The sequence below is a fragment of the Lolium rigidum genome, chromosome 7, assembly GCF_022539505.1.
Source record: "Lolium rigidum isolate FL_2022 chromosome 7, APGP_CSIRO_Lrig_0.1, whole genome shotgun sequence".
Taxonomy (NCBI): domain Eukaryota; kingdom Viridiplantae; phylum Streptophyta; class Magnoliopsida; order Poales; family Poaceae; genus Lolium; species Lolium rigidum.
In genome coordinates this window covers 172,695,386-172,699,490 of record NC_061514.1, presented here as the reverse complement: position 1 = coordinate 172,699,490, position 4,105 = coordinate 172,695,386, and the positions used below count along the sequence as shown (strand labels likewise).

The 4,105-nt window shown below is 42.5% G+C and overlaps 1 long non-coding RNA gene across 2 annotated transcripts; it reads left to right on the top strand.

The window, feature by feature from the left end:
- The first annotated feature begins 1,252 nt into the window (after positions 1–1,252).
- On the top strand, positions 1,253–3,385 carry LOC124677640. Of its 2 annotated transcripts, XR_006994156.1 has the most exons (5): positions 1,253–1,381; positions 1,477–1,540; positions 1,634–1,688; positions 1,843–1,873; positions 2,004–3,385. It is a non-coding gene; the product is annotated as an uncharacterized LOC124677640 (long non-coding RNA). The 2 variants fall into 2 exon arrangements; XR_006994157.1 differs by having other exon boundaries at positions 1,843–3,385.
- The last annotated feature ends 720 nt before the right edge of the window (positions 3,386–4,105 follow it).

Below are 4,105 nucleotides of genomic sequence, written 5' to 3'. Positions count from 1 at the left end.
TGCCTCCTGTGTTCTGTGAAATTCAATATTCAGATATTAAAAATATACGCCTTTAAGGAGGCCATTGTAAACACGCATCTTCAGACCTTAGGAATGGAGGAATCGAGCATGCACACCAGGGAGACCAATTTGTTCCTATTGATTGAGTCACCGACGAAGAGCAGCCTCTTGTTTCTGAGCTTTGAAGCACTTTTCTTCACAGTTTAACATGTCATAAAATAAGAACAGGATGGAAAATTCTGACAGCCCATGATCAAATTTCACTTTCCATCGGTTTCTTTGTGTGTTTTCTTTCTAGTCGTGTAGCAGAGCAATCATATTACTGTTCCAATATGACTAACAGTTGGTTGTCTCTGCTGTACTTATTTTCTGTATTATTTGAATTCAGATAGAGAGCAAGCAAAGATTTACCCTCAAAGAGTTGAATTTCAAAACTGTCACCATCAAAGATTCGATATGCAAATAATTCTATTGTCAGATATGTAGCTAGCCTTATGGAATTGCATGGAGAACTAAGTAGGACAAAATAGGAAAAATCTTTTAGTGTCCATTAGTTTCACCGCTGAACTCTGTTTTTTTAGAAAACACCGACCTCTGGTTTAGCAGAGCATTCAGATTAGTTCTGGAATTTTAACAACTGTTTTATTCTTTACTTGTCTTGCTTTCTTTTCTTTCAGCTGCAGACCAAGAAAAAAAAACACCTTCAAAACTACTTAATTTTTTCACTGTATTAATGCATCTAAAGGTGTATATGATGCCCCCCATAGGGGGTCTCACAGCGCTTTGGATTTTCGGCCGTCAGATCGAGCTGACGTGGCGCGATCTCCGCCGTCGATTTCGTCCAGAGCGCGAGGCCCTCCCACGAACCCGCGTTTTATCCACGGGTCAGGGGACGAGCCCGCGCGGCCTGTTCGCTCCGCTCTCACCCGCCTCGCACGTCCTCCTCTCCCCCTCGCGCCCCTCCCATCGCCGCCTCCGCCGCCAGCTCCCAATCCCGTCGCCCCCTCCTCCTCCACAATCCCCTGCAGCGCCTCCTCCTCCAATCCTCCCGCTCATCCTCCCCAATCTTCTTCCAATGGCAGCGGCGGCGGAGAACGCGCACCCGAGCCAGGGCGGATGGATGCGGCAGCGACGGCTAGATGCGGCGGTGGAGGCTTTTGGCGGCGCCGCTCCGCCTCCGTGGCCGGCCGCCCTCCTCCCACGCCTCACCTCCCCGCCGCTCCGCCTCACCAGGCGACCTCCATCCAGCAGGAGCGACGCACCGCCGGCCTAAGCACAAGGGACTCCTGGAGCTCTGCCCATTCTGGAGGTGAACGGGGCGATTTCAGGCTGCCACCATCCGTGCTGCTCGCTGGGAAGACCATGTTGATGCCATCAGCAGGTGAGCCGCTTCAGATCCTTGTGCTGGTTAGGATTTCATGTATTCCCCTTTTATCTTTACTTAATTGTCAGTATTGAGTACTTTTTCTCTCTCAGAAACCATTATTCGCAGGGAGGAGCACTGCCTCCATCAGCATGAGGAGTGTGGCATCTCCGACAGGTGAGTTGGTTGCCGCTGCTGCTCCTCTCCCTCCTTCAGGCTGAAAGTGCAGCCAAACTCCTCCACTGAAACATCTTATATTTTATTGTGCAGATCCATCTTCTCTATGTTTAGAAGGTGTTTGATGTAAATCCTAGCTAAGATTAGTGTACGTATAATTTATGCTCCATCTTGCTTTTTGCATTCTTGCAATCAATGTACCCGAATGTTAAGGAGATACATTTCATATGAGTTGTCGCTCTGTACTCACATCTCTGTTCACTAACAATGATCGTGTACTTCTTTTGGTTTGACTCATGTAGGCATCAGGAACAAGAAAGTTTGAGAAAAAAGGTACGTGTTCCTGTGACTTACAAAGGTTTTCGACAACGAGGGTGGTGATAAGATCAGAAGTTTTTGTGTACTGGCCTATTGAAGTAATTATCATCTTTCTTTAATTCCAATATCTTTCTGTGATCTGCAGCTTTTGTTTGCTAGACACTTCGCCAATTCAGCTGCTATGTAAACCGTTTTTGGCCAAGGGAATATAATGAAAATATGTGAAATTATGGTATTCATCCTCTTTTTATATTCTCTACATTTGTGCAATTTTTAGACCTTTCAGATGATAATGTGGTGGGCAGCCAAAACCGGAATTAATTTTTCAATTTTAAATAATAGTTAAATCTTGATGAATGTTTAAGGACGGGAACTTATGGTTGTTCTGATAGGAAAGGCCGACACAACTTCCACTTGAATATGAGCTCTAGGTGCTAATATATTCATTTTAGTGCTTTGTCATGATTCTACCTGTTTCACCTACAGCTCGCCCCCTCTGTCTGTCTGTGCGAATATGTTGCATCGTACTAATTCACCCTTTCCTAGATTAAGATCGAGCTACCCAGCTATCCAAGAAATCAAGGCCAGCCTACTCCTTTTCTTCTTTCTTTTAGCAGCACTGGCTACAGATTTACTTTTACCAAATAGTTCTTCGGGTCTCGCCAGTGTTGTTGAGTCAGCGTTCCGGTTCAGGCCGAGAACTTCACAGGTTTCTCGCGGTGCTTGCATTCGCTAGCAAATAAAATGTAGAACTATTGTTTTGTTTTGAGTTGTACCTCTGGTTGCTGTAAATCATATGTTCTAAAAGAGAGCAAATGTATCAGACCTGAACCACAGTGAAATATCTAGGAGCAGATTTATAGTCTCTCGAAACATACTCTGCTACATATCTAAATTCCAAGAAGCTGATAACATATTCAGCTGAAATTTATTGTAAAACATAAAAATTCTCTACTGGCTTTCTTTACGTGCTTAGCCTTGCTTGGTCCCTTGCTATTGGTGATAACATATTCAGCTGAAATTTATTGTATTACATTCTTTTGTCTTTTGTGCTACTCATATGCCTACACAAAAGGCTGGACACATGTTGTGTCTGTTATTTCCTACATGTCGGCTATAATTATAGACATTAGATCGGAACAACTGTCGACTGCTGGGTTTTCCTTTTATCCAAAGTTCACATAGCTCATAAATAATTCAGATTCCTAACCTGGACTTTATAGAGTTGTATGTATCCAGCTAATAATCTATTTTCACATGGAGTTATCTACAATCCAAATTTCTAACATTGTTTTTGTAGCTTCATGTGTCTGAATTATCTATCAGCTGTTGCTTCAATTTATGTTCAATATTTATTTCCAAAGTATCATGCTTCCCAGTTTCTTCCGCCAGCCTTGCTGGTTCTCTGATTTGGCTCTAGCGTCTTGATGAAGACTGTCAAAATCCCTACTACCATGTTCGTGGCTGCGGTTGATGATGTCCCTGCACCCAGCTGCTTTTTGCAAGACAACGATTTCATAGTAAAGGGTCTTCCCAGGTTAGTTCCACGGTATCTAAACAGATTGTTTCAATCTTCTATGGCCTATCCAAACAGATTATTTTGTTTTGTTTTTACTGTTTCTGCATTTCATTTTAGTGGAAATTAAAGCGAGGTACCAAGATATTGTCGTTCTAACTTTGTTTAGATTTTTTTTCTGAAATTTAGCCTCAGTAGGAAGTAAATCAAGCTATCGTTCTAGCGGAGAACAATGGCTATACTTATCAATAGATCACTAATAGTTGGATAATACTAAATGAACATTCTTTTTGTGATCTTTGATGCATGCCAGTCTAAATTTTACCGTGTTACCATTGCAACTTTTTCTAGGCTAAATTATGTGTGTATGCGTCTCTCCGTTGATGTGCTATTATGCTTTGAACTGTTGTTTTCTCCTCTGTTAAGTTGGTAATGCCTACCTTGCGTATCATTTTAGCTCATTGGTGCAGCTGGCAAGGTTTAAAAAACCAGTCATGTGGACGGGCTACTGCCACAGCTGAGATTCCATCATGCCATGTGCCTCACCTCACTTTCTCAGATTGAGATATGGTGAAAACGGAAGGTATGCATTAAGTATAATGGTTTTATTATGTTCAAAACCATCAGTTCAGTTGCATATCATAGGCCAGTAGTCATCTCTCCTTCAACAAGATTCATGTGTTGTCTTGATTTTGTTCTCACAGGTCATAAATCCAAATTCGTGAATTTCT